The sequence below is a fragment of the Vicugna pacos genome, chromosome 15, assembly GCF_048564905.1.
Source record: "Vicugna pacos chromosome 15, VicPac4, whole genome shotgun sequence".
Classification (NCBI taxonomy): Eukaryota; Metazoa; Chordata; class Mammalia; order Artiodactyla; family Camelidae; genus Vicugna; species Vicugna pacos.
Genome location: NC_133001.1, coordinates 14,419,871 through 14,436,991, shown reverse-complemented (window position 1 = coordinate 14,436,991; position 17,121 = coordinate 14,419,871). Strand labels below are relative to the sequence as shown.

The window sequence follows — 17,121 nt, the reverse complement described above, 5'->3', positions numbered from 1 at the left end:
GAAACAAATAAAAACCTCAAAATCCACAGGAGTATTGTTAAGGCCACTTCTCTCCCTCTTCTGGTATCATCTCTGGAAACCAAATTTTGTTAGAAATGCGAAAATGGGATAAAACTGTTGAGACAAGTTCTTGTCTTTTGCGCTTTTCCTTCCCAGATCCCTTAATTATCTGATCTTTATTATAAGGGATCCAAATACATCTTAAGGGCTTTGTCTTATCCATTATGACAACATGTAGGTTTGAAAGATTAAAGACGGGATGGAGAGTTTTATAGACTGGGGAATCTATTAGTGTTTTCAGAGATTGGGATCAGTTATTTGAAAAAGCTTTTCAAGGTAATGATTGACATGCCAGAAGGCCTGGCATCACAAAATAGCAATCCTAGACAAAGTCGTTCAATGAGGTTCGTTAGCTGTACTGTAGTTTCGTATCTGAGATGCAGTTGTCCTGTAAGAACGGCCACTGCTGAAAAGCATCCTGCACAATAAGGTTTCATTTAGCGGAAACATTGTGATTCCTCATGTATAGTTTCTGGCATTAACTTTCACTTCTCTAGGAATGTGAGCCAAGTTGACTTTCTCATAGACCCTGAGTTCTGTTATTTCTGAAATCAGTGATTCTATTCATTATTATGTCACAGTAGGACTGGTTTCATACTGATTTTAGAACCTCTTTTCTCTTTGGACCACACAAGCCACCGAACGGCCTGGTTTGCCTTTTAGGAGGTAAGAAATTCAAAGTATTCTGTTTTGACATTTAAAAATTCTTACTAGTGTAGAAAACTAGAGATTTTTCTTAGCAGAGGGGTCCACGATTGCTTTGTAAGATTATCACTTAATTTCACACATTAAAAAACTCTCCAGAGTTAGAAGAAATATCATGACAAGTATTTTAAATATCCATAGTCAAGAATATACCATAGAGGGGGAGGGTATAGCTCAAGTGGTAGAGCTGCATGCTTAGCATACCAAGGTCCTGGGTTCAATTCCCAGTACTTCCTCTAAAAATAAATAAATAAACTTAATTACTTAACTCCCCCCCTCCAAAGAAAAGAATGTCCCATAGACCAAGGTCCTGCCATTCCCAGATGGCTCCTTTAGAATTTCTTTTAATTTAACATTGTTAACATTTTGCTGCTTTGATTGAGGCAAGATGAAGAAATGGTAAAGCAACTCAATGAAAGTAGATTAAAATGCTAAGTGTTGTTAATGCTGTTAAATGCTTTGAAGTTGTTAGCTTTGTGCTCTGTGAATTAAAGGAAGGATATGATCTCAGGCCTGGGTGTGAATCCATTTTCTTCTCAAACACAATTGGAAACACTGGCCCCTATAATTTGATCCCTTCAATATATTAAATTTACTCCAAGTAAATAAGGATAAGGGCAAAGATTTAGCTATGAATTGATAATAGCAAAAAAATGGAGGTAACCTAATGTTTAGGTTGCCCAATCTCAAAGGAAGAGTTAAATAAACAATGGCAAGTGTATGCAACAGAATTCTTGTAGCCACTTGAAAAGATATTGCAGAAGAACATTTGATCATGCGATAAGATGATTAAGATGAACTGAATGAACAATGCAGTTCACAAAATAGTACAAGCAGCACTAGTTTTTAACCCTTCTAGGGTCCACAGACCTCTTTGAAAATCTGAGGAAAATGTACATTTACTCTGGGCCTCCTAACTTCTCTTTTTTCTGGCTACTACTGGCTGGCACCTTACTCTTTTATCCTGGATGGTCTTTTCCAAGCTTTGCCCTTGGCAGTTTACCCATAAAATTTGTTTCTCCCTGGTTTGCAAGTTAGGTGGATGATGTAATACTGACTTTGGAACGTTCCCCTAAATTTTACGTAAACAAAAAGACTTCACACATAACTTGTTTAAGATGAGATCTACTATTCTTTCAGATAATTTTAACATTCTTAGCACTCACTTTCGATGGTCATTCATTCATTCATTTTCACACCTGAAATACTCAGCAGAGAGCCTGACATATAGTAAGCAAGCATATAAATGATATTGTTATTTTCACTCACATGCATTGATTTATCCATTCAAATCCTTATTGAACAACAATCTTGAACATGGCTGGCAAGTGGTGAATAAGGGAGACGTGGTTCTTCTCTCCTAAGGCTTCTTTATGTTTGTCGGGGGAAGCAGACAGCAATCAACCACTAAAACAAAGAGGAGATAGTGACACAAAGTGGAGATAGAGAGTACCATGTGAGCATAAAGGGGGGCACTTGACCTCTTCTAAGGTGAGGGAAGCTGAGATCCTAAGGGTGAATTGAAATTAGGTTGGAAGTTGGGGTAGAGCAGAGGGAACAGCATGCGTAAAGGTCTCTGAGTGAACACTTGACCTGGACCCCAGTAGGTTTCATAATTTAGTAAAAGTATACTCTTATTCAGTCACTGGCAGTCAAGAGAAGTGTAACTATAACTCCTTCAAAATGGACTTCTTTCTGTTTTCAAAGTTTATCTTCCTTAACTCTGTTTAGAAACTGGAGGATGTCTGTTGCAATTATGGTGAACTCCCCAATAGCTCCAAATATATGTAGGATATCTTGTAGGAGGTAAGCCAGCAAGATTTCAACAAATCTACAAATCTCAAATTTGAACACCTGGCTCTGAGATCTAATTTGTCCTAGAAATTTTAATAATGTTATCTCAAATTCTGTTTGGAAAAAAAACTCAGGTTAAATTCAGTGTTCTGCATTCATAAAATCCTCAACATTCTTAATCTTTAACTATATATATATATTTTTTTCTTTTGGTATTAAGTGAGATTAATTCAGAATGGGACAGCATTTAATCACCATTATTTTGCTGTGGGAAAAAAAGTTTCCGCTTGCCCCATAGTGTATGCAGATGTGATTCACTTCCTTCAATTCCTGTTTGTATATATAAATAGATGCAGGTTCACCAGGCACTAAATGTGTGGTAGATCATTTTGTAGCCATACTTGACTAGACTGGACCCTCTTATCAAGTTTCAGTTGTATCAAATGTTGCGGCACGCATAAGTGCATGAAACCAGGCTTTCTGGAAGAGAAAGTTCAGTGTAAATTCACAGGCAAAGATGTGAGAGAACCACTCCGCAAATATGAAAGATTGAAAGACATGTTACTTCCCCATATAGAAGCATTACTAGCCTCCCTCTTCCTACATAACATCACGTAAGATAATATTACAAATAAATGCCCAGGCAGATGCTGAATTATTTATGAGAACAGACTACTGATTTAGATTGGACAGACGAAATAACAAAGCAAGAAATAATTATGTTACTGAGGCTGATAGAGTAAACGTACATAAGCAAATGTGACTGAACAATCTCTCTAGAGCTTTACACCCACAGCAAAGCTGCATGCTGACACTTGGTTCTTGTAGATCCTTACTTGAGAAGAGAAACAACACCTGGGGAATGAGCTGTACTGTATTATTTAACATTTATTTATAACTTTTCAGCAATTTCCATAACCAGCATTATTTAGTCACAGATGTCTTGGTAATCAGGATCACAGGCTCTGACAGCCACATTTTTTAAGAGCGATGATTTGTAGTATCTTGCCAATGTTTGACAACTTGGAACTTTCTGGTCCTTGCCTCTTCACTATTGTATTTTTACACAGACTACGTTAGCAATGGCAGTTAGAAGATTTAGATGCTCTATTTAGTGTTCTTTTCAAAAGAAATATCTAAAGACTGTCTGTTTCTAGGACTTCATTGTTCTGTTTTTTTCAGATGTGAGTGGCCAAGATAGTATTTAGATTTTGGCCAAGAGCCAAGAGGAAATCTCAATGGTTACTACAGGGGGTTGGGGTACGGAAGAGCTAAAAATCTTTAGAGGGCCTTTTCACTTTTCAGAAAGTTATTCTAGGGTGAAGATATACTCCTAAATCCTCCTGATGTGCCACATCTACTATATCATCCTAATTCTTATGGACTGGATCAGATTTCCTTATAATTTAGCAAAAGCATATTTAAATCATAGCTTTAAAAATTCAAATATTGATAATTCTCTCTATTCCTGATTAGGACATAAGAGATATACAATGTACCTTGCAATGTGGTTTTCCCCTCTGTGGCCAGAGACTTTTTCATAAAGTCAGATTTGCCTTTTTTTTTTAACTCTTTTATACTTAGTGCCTAGAACAGTGAGTGCTTCGTACAGAGTAGGTGCTCCATAAACATGAATAAATGAATTTAAGCAACTAAAGTCAACTGGAACAGAAACGCTCATTTGACCTATATGTATTGACCTTTGTAGTTGGGGCCACAAAACTGAGTCACATTTGACACCCACTTTATAATAGCTTTGAGCCTCTGCCAGGCGTCATGGGAAGTTAACCCCATCAAATACTCCCAGATATTTCTTAGGGGCCCTAAGAGTGTGAGCTTGTGTGTTTTTAGAAATAGAACCAATAGCTTCTCCTCTAGCCACCTCGCAGAGCCACCACACCCCAGCCAGCCTCTACCTGCAGCACTGGGAGGGAAGTTACATTTTCTTCTTTCCTACTCCATCCCAAGCCTGATGCAGGCTCTTCCCCTGAATTCCCCAAATCACAGCTGAAACAAGGCTGCAATTTGGGGTAAGACTTGACTGAAAGTTTAGTACAAGATGTTAAATACAAAATTCACTCTTCTCCCTTCTGGGTGGATTGACTAGAACAGCCTTGGAAGCCACGGGCTGAAAATGACAGAGGCACTGCCAGCCTGAGCCCTCAAATGACTATGTGGAGAAGGGCTGTCTGCCAACCCAGAGCTGGTCACCTTAGACTGAAACACAAGAGACCTAGTCTTCTACATCCTCTCTGAGTTAGTGGGCCCCAACTTCAAAAAACAGAGATTTTTATAACTTGGACCTATGATCTTCTGTTTCTGATGCTGAGTCATCAAGTCAGGTGTCAAGTGTGACTAGAGGCCCATGACTAGATCTGCAGTGCAGATTCCAACCACTAACCTACCAGCTGTGGGGGTCAAAAGTTCTCTCACTGACCCAGCCAGGGCTGAACAGGGAGGGAAGGAGGATGGTTGGCCTCCCCTTGTGAGAGGCCCTTCCTGGATTCCTACTATGGAGACAGGAAACACAGGAGCGGGCAAAAAGAATCTATTTTTCCTATTATGACATTCAGCTACCCCACCATCCTTAAGAAGCAGCCATTCCTCCCTTGGGCGGCAACAGCAAGTAGTGGGGAGAGAAATTGGAGGTTCCTGTTCCATCATTCCTCAAAAGGGGGGAGAGTGAAAGTTCTATATGAAAATGTTCCTGCTACTCAAATAAGTCAACTATCAAATGTGCTCCCTCAGTTGACCTGTTGGAAGAGGCCAGCAGGTAGGATCCATGTTAAAATAAGAGAATGTTTGTCAAAGACAGTGATTTTAGTTTCAGTGTTTGGTAACCCTGGCCTTTTCAGGCCACACCCTCTGGGAGAGAACATACAAGATGATAGATGCAAAGCTAAGGAATCCCCAGGCAGCAGAATCACTGCCACCAGTGTCCCCATCCTGTTCCTTCCTGTGGCTGGGTCCTGGGTCACTCACAGACAGGGCCAGCCTAACATTCATGGGATCAATGGAATTATGTAATTTGTGCAGCCACTATGGAAAATAGTATGGAGATTCCTTAAAAAACTAAAAAAAAAGACTTTCCGTATGATCCAGCAATCCCACTCCTGGACATATATCCAGAGGAAACTCTATTTCAAAAAGACACATGCACCCCAGTGTTCATAGCAGCACTATTTACAATAGTCATGGAAGCAACCCAAATGTCCATTGACAGAAAGTTGGATAAAGCAGTTTTGGTATATATACACAATGGAATATTCCTCAGCCATAAAATGAATGAAATAATGTCATTTGCAGCAACATGAATGGACTCAGAAATTATCATACTAACTGAAGTAAGCCAGAAAAAAGAAAAATACCATATAATATCACTTACATGTGGAATCTAAAAAAAAAAAAAAAAGATAAAACAGAACCAGATTAACAGACATGGAAAACAAGCTTATGGTTACCAGGGGCAAAGGGATTGGGGAGGGATAAAATGGGAGTTCGGGATTTGCAGATACTAACTACTACATATAAAATAGATAAACAACAAGGTCCTACTGTTGTTTAGCACAGGGAACATATTCAATATCTTGTAACAGCCTATAATGGAAAAGAATAGGAAAAGGGATATATACACACACACACACACACACACATATATATAACTGAATCACTATGTTGTACACCAGAAACTAACACAACATTGTAAATTAACTATACTTCAATTAAACTTTTAAAAAATGTTTTAAATCAAAGTAACAGATTCTAAAATATGTGCTGCTCTTGGAATGACAAACTGGAACATTAAAAAAAAAAAAAGCAAGAAAACTGTCTTTCAGCAAAATAGTACTTTGTTCTGCAATAATCTATCCCATGCATGCTGAGAGGAAAGACTGGGCAAGTTACTTGTGCTCTTCGCTTACCTAAGTGCTTTAGCTACTCAACTCCTATCCACCCTCTGAAGCAGTATCCATCTCTGAAGTCCACAGCAGCAATACCCACTATCCGTGATGGCATTTGGATGCAGGGCAAAAGATGCAGGGAAATGTTTCCCCGGGGCCTGAACAGAGTAAGTCAGGAGAGAATATGTTTAATGTTAGGGTCTTAGTGCATCACAGCTGAAACCCAGAGCCTGAGTGACAAAGCTGTCCATGTGTTTGTTAAATTTTTTTCTTTGTGTTTGTGACATATGGGGCCCTCCAAAGCATGGTTCCTCTTGCCTGACTCTAAGGGCAGTGTGTCTTACAGATTCTCCTTGGAAGTCATCAAAGTTTTCTTGCAGCTGTCACTGGGGCCATCCCTGCTTTGCTGTCTGAAGACTTAATCTGCTGCTCTGATTCAAGGTGCATTTTCTTTCTAATGGTTCTTTCATTAGCATCCCAAATGGACAGACTTATCTTTTCTATTCCCTAGTAGGCCTCTCTCTGGGGAACATGGAACAAGAGCCCTAGAGTTGGCTCAGAGGATGTTTGGGTAGCGTTAAGTGTGTATTATGTAAAAGCATCCCTCCACACCAACACTCAGCCAGTGCCCCCAGGGCAGAATTCAGGCATCTGGGTCCTTGACCCCATTCCCCAAGGTTGCTTCAGTTCCAAAGTCCTCTTTTCCATTCTTTTCCTTCAGGGCTCACTGGGCCCTCCAGCAAGTAAACCTGGCTCCTGCTCCCCACCCTAGTAGCCAAGGGCTTGAAAGGGCCTGCAGATCAGCACTACTGTTTCCCAACCCCCACTTCCATTGTTTATGCTCAGCTTTCCAACAATATCAGACAACAGGTCCAACTGCTTCATAAAGCTGTCCCAAGTTCCTAATGATAAACTCACATGAGAACCAGGGAAGACACTGGCCTTTCTATTTCCAGTGCCTGGAGGGCATCCATCCAATTCACCTGAGAGCTGTGCCAAATAATTTATTCAGCCGCTCTGAGGAAGAGGGAGAGGCTAACATATAGCTCTGTTTTATGTCATTTAAAATTGAGATTTCATCTGTCAAAAGACTATTCCAACCCACTCTAGGGTTGGGCTTGTGCCTTTAAACAGGATTTATAGCCTGAAATCTACATTTTGATTATAACAGGTAGTTTCTGTTTATGGACAGACAGGTTAACAAAAGACCTGTGGAGACTGAGACAAAGATGCTGCTGCCTGTAACCATGGCTTTGGTGAGATGAGGTCAAATGTTGTAAAGATTAGAAGAGACATGTTGAGCTTAAATTGAATATTTAATATTACTAGATTGAGATATTTGGTCCTTGCGTCAGCTGAGAAGAAAACCATCATTCAGTTTCGAAGGAAGTGTAGCAAACTGGTCTCAAAACTCGGGTAGAGGGAGTATGTCGTTTTTTCCAAATGTACTCCAGTTTGTACTCCAGTTCTCTCCTGAGAACTGGATACATCTGTAATTAATTAGGATAGTTCAGCAAGGATTGAGATGCAGTTAGAATGCTACATTCCCATTTTGGCCAACTCTTGGTTCATTTGTTTATGTAGTTTGCTTTTAAAATAATAATCAAGCACTTGCTATGTTCCAGACACTATACTAGGCCCTTTCCCAATATTTACTCCTCACTAAAAAAAACTCCGTCAGTTCAGGGTCGTTGTGTTCATTTTATAATGACAGAGCTGCAGAGAGAAAGGGTAAGTAACTTGCCCGAAATCTCACAACCAGCAAATATCAGAGCAGGAATTTTGAGCTCCCAGCTGTCTGATTCCAGGGCCCTTTCCACTAGGGCATCTTGGCTTGTACAATATTTGTAAATACACAAGTTCCTAATGGCTGGTCCAGACAACAAACGCTAAGGACTTTCAGGTACAGGTGGTCAAAGGTGGCTTCACTGCAAAGGTGAGAGCTGCTGCTGCTTGAAAAATGTAGAAAGGAGCTAAAAGGTGATCCTGATATTAGGTAATGCAGCTACAACTACCTTTAACAGAGGAACGTCTGCTTCTCAGGCTAAACAGTCAGAAAGTTTAGTCTGGGTAGAAACTGCCCTGGACTATGTCAGAACGCCAGACCCTACAGCATGTTGACTTCACATTCAGCAGTAAAATTAGGCCAGATTAAAAAAAAAAAAAACAAAGGAATCCGTAATAGGTCTTTTATTTTTGTCTGTTTAGGTTTAGATTTGCTTCTGAGGCAAAATACTAGAAAGAATGTGATGCAGGAGTGGTCGCTTTAACACAAATCCACCCCTTCCTCCCCACCAGTTTCAGTGGAACATTCCAGCCCCCCATATTCCATTCACTTTTGGTGCCCACCCTTGATACCTGACTACGTGGAGAGCTGGCCATCCGGGCTGTTGGTGTAGTGAAACGTCTTATTTGTGAGTTTTATGCCAACAGGGAAATGATTACAGAATAATTTGTGTTCCACAACCTCTGGCAATGCGAACCTTTCTGAGCAAGGCATTGACATTTCCTTTTCTACTGGTATTGAGCTAACTTTGTGGCATTAAATGAAGGGGATGATGGTGCTGCCTTTGAGCTGAGAAGCTGGACTGAGGACATGGCCCTTTCTGGGCCTTCATACACCTGACTAACTCTCTCTACATGAATGCTTTAAATAGATCAGTGATTTTGCTGAGGGGTTTTTTTTTGGTGTTTTTTTTTTAATGTTTCCTTATGTCACCTTCAAGTTTTCTCTTTCTTCCATGTTTATTTATATCACATGAATTAATCTTATTGAAGAGAGATGTTATGTAACAGTTAAGAACAAGGACTTTGGAGGCAAGTGGGTCAGCTCTGTCACTGTTTAGCTGTGTGACCTTGGGCAAGTCATTTCATATCTCTGAGCTGACTCTGCAAAATAGGGACGTAACTCCTTCCATCCAGGGCTTCTGAGAAGTTAAAAAGTAAACCTGTATGAAGGTAACTTAGCAAAATGCCTGCCACGATGTGACTGCCCCAAAAGGGGTAGCTACTATTCTTGATCTCGTCTTTCATGTTTCTAGTTTCTTGGTGGAAGAGCCACGATTTTTTTTTCTTTAACAGGTACCCAACAAGATTGCCGACGGTGTTTGTGTCCATATCAGCATTTTCTAGTTGTCAATAGAAAAAATGTTCCTGCTTTAAGTTTATTCCTCTCTGTGCCCTGCTTCTGGGTGGTCTCTCCCCAGAACCCACTTATCTCATCCTCCACCCTTTACCATCCACTATCAGAATTGGGGCAGAAAATATGGGCAAACTATCAGTTTTCAGCACAGTTTTAATCAAAACCATTCCACATAATCCAGTAACACTAGGTGGTTTCTGTTTAAAAAACAAACCCCAAAACTGTTGTATAGGCCAGAAAACATTTGGTGACTGGATTTAAAACTTTTTTTCAACCAGTCATGCAATGTATACTTAATACAACGCTGAGACTCTTTGAGAATACATTAGCAAGAATTGATTAAACATTTTATAAACTAAAAATTCCATTTAAATTCTTGTTTTTGACCTGAGTGAATAAAGGGATAGGAGTGCTGAATGGTCTGTCCCCAAGAAGGGGGCTTCATGGGGGAGGTCATCACCTGTGGGGTGTCATTGGCAGAGTCCAGTTGACATGGCCTCAGCCCACTTTCTGACTCACCTGGAAGTGTCCCTCGGGCATCACTCAGGCTCTGGGCCAGCTCACCCCTACTCTTCACTCCTGCTGTGGCCACACCCTCAGCCCAGCAGTCCTTCTTCCTTTCCAGGGAACTAATGTGTTCAAGGCACTTATTAGAAGAGGTGGTAGATCTGGAAAAGGAAACCAAAATGTGGTAGAATGGGTGGAACATTTTGGGGAGTCATTGGCAAACCTAAGTTCAAGTCTGGGCTCTAATATGTTCTGGAGCCTCTGAGTAAATCATTTAGTTTCTTAAGCCCAATTACTTTACCTGTAAAACAGTTCTTCCTTTATTCATAATCAGATATTTATCGAGTGCTTAGTAAGTGCCAGGCATGGTTCTAGGTACCCACAGTGCCAGAGAAAAGGGTTAGAGGATATGGGTAAAGGATGTGGGTACAAAGTCCAGTTTTAAAATAGGTCAGACAAGTGTTCATTGAAAAGGTGACATTTGAGAGAACACTTGAAGGAAGTGAGGGAGTGAGCCCTGAGGGTACATGCTGGGGAGAATGTTCCAAACAAAAGAAGTAGCTAGTGCAAAGGCCCTGAGGTAGGATGGAGCCTGATGTGCTGGAAGAAGAGTGGGGAGACTAGTGTGGCTGGAGCAGGTGAGGAAAGCAGACAATAGCAGCATATGGGGGCAGAGGGAAATAAGAGGGAGCTAAGTTGTGTGCAGTCTTGGTCATGTCGAGGGCTTGGGTTCACTGTGAGGAAGTCCTAGGAGGGTCATGAGCCAAGGCCTTATGTTTGGAAGGGTCACTCTGGCTGCTGTGTTAAGAATAGACTGTGGGTGGGCAAGGGTGTGAAAGCAGGGACGCAGGTTAGGAGGCTGTTGCCTCCAGGCGAGAGATGATGGTTGTTTGGATGAAGGGGTAGCTGTGGAGGTGACTGGATTTCGGATATATCTTGAAAGCAGAAAAAACATAGTCTGCTGATGGACTGGATTGTGCATGAAAAAGAAAACTGTCGAAGAGGCCTCCCAGGTTTTTGGTCTGAACAGTTGGAAGAATTGTGTTGCCATTAGTGGAGATGGGAAAGCGGAGGGGGAGCCGGAAGGGGAGAAAGATTTGGGGTTGGGAGAGATGGGGAGTTTAGTGATAATAATGCTATCTGCCCTGCCTCCCTCACTGGATTAAATGTGATGATTCATGTGTAATTTATCCTCCTAATAGGCCTTACAGTTTCTAGTATTCAAAGACTCTCTCCCTTCCTATTCAGAAGCGGTCTGTTCTATAGAGAGTTGCCCCTCGTTCATTCCAGGTGGTGGTAGGTGGAGGGTTCCTAGCATGTGGACACTTGGATCTGACAGGTATTATCTGAGCTATATTTGGGTGGATATTTTAGGATGGGTCCTCACAACCGTGACTCAAGTATGACTTAACAGTTAATACCTTTATTTCTCCCTGGCGGAATATTGTTTCTAATTTTTCTTTTATATAGCAACTGATGTTGCCATGCAGATCTCTTGGTTGCTATGAGATGGTAACACTGCTCTGCCCGGCAATTGGCCGGGGCCTTCTAAGCTGTGTAGTTCTCACTTGGGTGACTGACACTGAGCTGTTACTATGGTGAACTTTACAATTTCCTTTGATTGGTGGATTTCAGAAATAGGTCATCAGTGGAATTCATTATATTTTTTAAGTAAAAATGAAAAATAAGTATCATAACTTTTCCCCATCATCAACATGAAGGAAATGTGACACAATGACATAACGAATCACTATCAAATGACTTAGGAACATTTTGAGAACTGGAGAGTGATGATAATCTTGTGCTAAACTTTTGGTGGGAAATCTTTTCCTTCTTGCTCTGAGTTGATTTTTCAGAGTTAGGGACAGCAGGCTGCGCAGAGCTGGGAAGGGGCTAGGGAGATGTATGTGGATTGAAATGTAAACGCCCTTCTCTCTGTAGGATTAAGGGTGATGCTGGGGGCCTGGGTGTGCAGGGCAGGAGGGGTGCGGGCTCCAGGCAGTGCTGATGAAAGCTGCATCTCAGGACCAAGTGTTCTTGTGGTATCAGGAGGGTGCTAAGACTTGGGTCATCAGACTCTCTCCTCTGGAGAGGAAAACCCCTGAGTGCTCCTGGCTGGACATGCCTTGACACAGGGGTCCGAGTCCAGCAGGGCTTGTGCTAGCTGAATCATCCTGCCTCCCACGGTCTCCCCAGCCTCACTCACGTGGGTAGGTGGCTCCTGGAGGGTCAGTCTTCAGTTCATCTCTGCTCGCAACAACCGGGAAGAAAGGGTAGAGGAATGAGTTTTAATCCTACTTTTGTAACCTAACTCCCTTCTTTACATGAAAAAGTAGGAGAAAGATGAAAGAACCTGGGAGGACGGATGAATGATTTTAAGTACATCTGATCTACTTTTCTTGGCGTGATGGGTGGGGGTGTTGGAGGCAGGGGTGGGAATGAGGCTGGGTGGGAAGGAGAGAATCAGGGAGCCCCTAAACAGAATGGGTAACAGGTTGAGGTGCTAGGGCTAATATTTGACACCCAGAGTGCACCTTCTTTCTATATGACAGAATTATTTTTAGTAATAATCATGCAATGAAACCAATAATAAGCCCCAGAAAATGTATTTTCTTTTATGAAACTTTGTATCATATCAACAAAAAAATAAAAATACAATAGCTGTCACAATCTAAAAGAAGGAAGGGTTATAAGTAATACTTTCAATTTCATTAATGTTATTTTGAAGAAAGAGATGAAAACTTAGACCTACCTATTGGTCTTTTACAGTCATGAAGAGTAATTTTACAGTTTCTGTTTTTGCAATTAACTTCTGCAAATTTGTCAATGACTTCATCAAACTTGTTACTCTTCCCATATTCCTGACACATCGATCCATCTTTGGTCAAAGAACACTTTTCATTAATTTTAATTCTGGGAGATTTCTTTCACATGAAGCAACGGTTTAAGTAAATAGGAAAAGTCTTCAACTTGAGGACACATTTGGCAGGGATGCATGAAAATCCTATTTGATAATAAATCCCAGAAACTTTAAACACAACTAAAAACCTTAAGTGGTCACACAGAATGATGGTATTGAAATAACTCTAGTTCAGTTGTCTTTACAATCACTGTGCTATCATTGTTTATTTCGAATTAATTGTTTGAATACTGGGATTTGAAGGACCAGAGAGGAAGGACACTTGTGCCCAAAGCAAACTTTCTTATGCACTTACTCTCAAAATAAATGCACAGTTAATCCTCCAAATCAACTTCCATGTAGGCCGTTTACTAAAGGAGAAGCAATAAAAAATGTGCTAAACTGAAGCTTACATTTATGTTGTTAAAACTCAATTGCAGCAATTGTTTGGAACCTAGACTAAGGAAAGTTTTTTTTTTTTTTTTTTTTTTTGGTGGGGAGAGAGCAGTTTATTACTGACATTGTTTAGAATAGCTTGCCATGGCAATAATAGAAAGCAGACTGGCTTTTTTGCTGGTTTTATGATTGTCTTTAAGTCTTCTCCAGGCTGTGCACCTCTCAAGGGCCTGCTCCTGGGATGGACCACTCCTCCTGCCCTGGCACCACAATGAAGTAGAATCGCATGATAGTGTCTTGCTGGAGCCAAAGCAGAGAGAGCCAAAGCAAAAGGCGATGGTGCAGGCAACCGAAGGAATGACCGAGAGGCACTGAGAGGCTGTTGGTGGGCGAATATCTGGTAAATTCTCTGACCCTGATACGACCAAATGGATTTTTTTCTCTTCTTACTCTCATAGTAAAAAGGAAAAATAATCAAGCATCATTAGCTTAAGTGTCCTTCTTTCTCATTAAAAACAGTAATGATTCTCTCTCCTTTGCGTGCTATTTGTATAGTTCTTGCGGGGCCTGACATTTCCTCCTGGGGTTTGTTTGTTTGTTTCTATTTTATTCTGTTCCATGGCATTGTTTTTGACCTCTAATTTTATTTTGCACTGAACTCAGCACTGAGTCTATCTTGGCTAATAAAACATGTGACAGGCTTTGCTGATTCTTCAGAACTGGTTTAGTCACAGGGGCAAAAAGGCACTGGACGCATGAAATTGCAGGAAACATTCTGAGGGCTAGAATGATTGGTAAAGGAAGGAGGAAGGGAAAATAGCAGACGTCATGACTTACCCTTCTAGGTTTGCTGCGCATGACACTCCCTTTTTTTCTTGTCACCGCATCAGACAGATATATTTAGATCCACTCTTGTATTAAGAGATGGTTTCCTGGGTAGGGTGAGTTGAAAGTGCTGGTGCCTGAATTTCTACCATTAGTTCTGTATATTCATTTATGTTAAATATTCTTTGCCCTCCACTGGCCTCTAGAAAGTAATTACCTCTGGAGCGTAGGTGCCTCTGGGAGAAGTAACACATCAAGTCTTTAACACTTTAGTATAAATGAGTATATTCAATTGCTTCCTCTGTTATCTGATCATCAGGATGGGGACTCTGGATAACTAGAAAGTCATGGAGACACTTCTCCACTCGGCCCTGCCCAGCCTTGAATGTGTGCCTTTGTTTTAATAGTTCCAGTTCCCTCTCTGAGGATAAACAACAGAAAAAGAGCCACCCTGTTGATAATAGGTCTGAAGGATCTTCATCTGTAAAGGAAAACATGCTTTAATTTCATTTCTTTCCCAATAACTAGAACATCCTCCTAGCCTACAACACAGCACCCCACCCCCTACTTTGCCCCAAGAGTGCTGGAGGCTTTGTGCCGTCATTTGTGTCTCATTTTTATTCTACTCACACGTGTCTGGGGAGAGGGCCCTTTGAGATTTCTTCTTGGCTCTGCTTCAGGCTCCATAATAGCAATGGATCCACGCTTCTTAATCCAGTGAGGGCAGGTGGCAGCAAGCCAAAGTGGCCTCTGCGGAGCACGTTCATAGGAGTGGCACTTCCAGCAAGCATTAAAAAAACCAGGAGCCAACCAGGACAAAAGCCCAGACTGACAGCGTGCCCCTAAGAAGGGTGCCTGCACCAAGCTTTTAAGAAAAGAAAGAAAAAAGCATTTTCTTTTCTATTGAATTGAGTTAATGTTCTGCACCAGCTTTCGTTCATAGAAGCATCATATGTGCATGTGAGTGTGTGTGTGTGTGTGTGTGCGCATGTGGACATGCACATGACTAGTTGCTCACACAGATGCTACCTGAAAAATCACACAGGCAAGTTGTAGAGATGATGTGGGAGGGTGCTAAGAAGGCAGCGGAAAGGTGCCCACCAAGGTTATCAAGAGCAAACGAGGTGACCTTGATGTTAACATTCTGTCTCCTCTCAAAGTTTAAAAACACATTTATGTCAATATATAATCCACGAATGTTCATTAACTACCTGTTTGGGTGGTTCTGTTCATAATATGTATTTATTCCAAACATAAGTTGTTAATAGGGAGTAGGAAACCTGCTCTGGATAACACAGTGTCATCAACTGACTATACTTCAATTAAAAACAATTTAAAAACTAAATAAAAGAATAAGTATAGTTCAGGACCCGGGGGAAAAGAAAAAAAGAAAAGACCTCAGGTTTCATGAAGGCACAAACAAAAGCATATTGTTGCCTCTGTAAAATTAACTATACTAGATTTGTGGTAAACTGAGAAGTGGCCTGATAGCTGCTGGACCATGAACTTTGCTGTGACCAGTGCCACAGTGAGTCACTGCCAGTCTGTGTGTTTTGTGTTTTGTTATATGCAAGCAGGACAAATGGAAAATTCTGCCCATTGACCGAAGTACAAGAATGAGGAAAGAGGAGGATGTGAAGTGTTCATGACTGAGCCCTATGTATTCAATAAAAAACATCCATAAGCTTCTAAACAAAACTGCTCCGGATGTAGACTAGGATTCATCACCCTCGGGTTTAGAAACGCGTATATAACTGTAGTACCGCTCAAATTCACACACCCTTTCAAGAGCCGTTGTCCTTCACTCTACATAGGTATTTTCCTAAGAATGTGTGTATGAGAGAAATATTTTCAAAATAAATCATATTTTGATTGCTCTAAAAAACGAAAATTCCTGTGGCGAAACTTTCCTTTCTGAAAAGTATGAGTTAGGGATGAGGTCATTGGCCTGGTCATTCTCCTTCTGTGGCTCAGTTTTCTCAGCTACAAAATGAGAGGGTGAGTGCAATGAGCGATTTCTAAGACTCCTTCCCAGCTTTACCCTTCTAAGTTCCAAAACCGTTTCTAGTGTGACTAATCACCTCATAATCTGTCCATCATCTTTTTAAATCTGGGATTTTGACTCTGGACTGACTTAATTAAGAAGGGCTCACCTGAATTGGTACGAATGGGCTGTCTGAATTCATTGTTCCTTTTCGCTATTCTTTTGGGATGAAGTAGAATGAGTCATGTGTGGGGAAGTTATGAAAGCACACACAGATCAACAGGAAGACGGAGACAGGAAGAGAGGTAGCGAGAGACGTCAGCATTTTCCCCTAGACAGCTTGAAAGCAAAAGCGGAGGCCCCGTTGTTTGCTCCCAGCTTTTGTACACTGACCTGTCAGCGTGGGACACCCGGCCACAGAGCACAGCCAGGAGCATTTCCTGGAACCCGGCAGGGTTCGCATGCAAAGGACTGTCCTGCAGGCATCTATGCAGGAGAGAAAGCGTGGGAACCGTATGAATGGCAGGAAGCGAGTCTTAGGCAGGACGCCCCCCTAACCTTTACCCTGTTTGACTATTTCTTGAAATTCTCCCTACATCAAAAAAATGCCTTGAGAGAGGTTTTTTTTTTCCTTAGTATTTCCATTGTGGGAAATTAAAAGCCTCTTCCCTGGTGATTGTAAAAATTAGGTAATTTTGCACCATTGGTGGCTTTTTGGTGGTATAAACCCATTCTTCTGGAAAGGGCCTATTGGCTAAGAATATTGCTGACATATTTTTAAAGAAATTGATAGCAAAATATGATCTGCCTCTAAATCACACAAATTACTCAATTTGTATATGTATAATCACACTATTTACAGAAAAAAATAACTTGGTTTACCTTAACAGTTATTTTCTGAGCACCTACT

The 17,121-nt window shown here is 41.1% G+C and overlaps 1 protein-coding gene and 1 long non-coding RNA gene across 2 annotated transcripts in view; one reads left to right on the top strand and one right to left on the bottom strand.

Annotated features, from left to right (window-relative positions):
- PELI1 (pellino E3 ubiquitin protein ligase 1) overlaps positions 1-12,349 on the bottom strand; it is a 135,922-nt gene extending 123,573 nt beyond the window's left edge. The window contains exons 1-4 of the mRNA XM_015237045.3: positions 12,314-12,349; positions 10,120-10,268; positions 6,480-6,616; positions 2,035-2,172 (exon numbers count right to left, since the gene is read on the bottom strand). The gene's annotated coding sequence lies outside the window, so the exon portion shown is untranslated. The remainder of the gene's footprint in view (positions 1-2,034; positions 2,173-6,479; positions 6,617-10,119; positions 10,269-12,313) is intronic.
- LOC140685673 (uncharacterized) lies at positions 671-13,936 on the top strand. Its single transcript, XR_012058942.1, has 2 exons — positions 671-726; positions 13,603-13,936. It is a non-coding gene; the product is annotated as an uncharacterized lncRNA (long non-coding RNA).
- Positions 13,937-17,121: the final 3,185 nt, after the last annotated feature.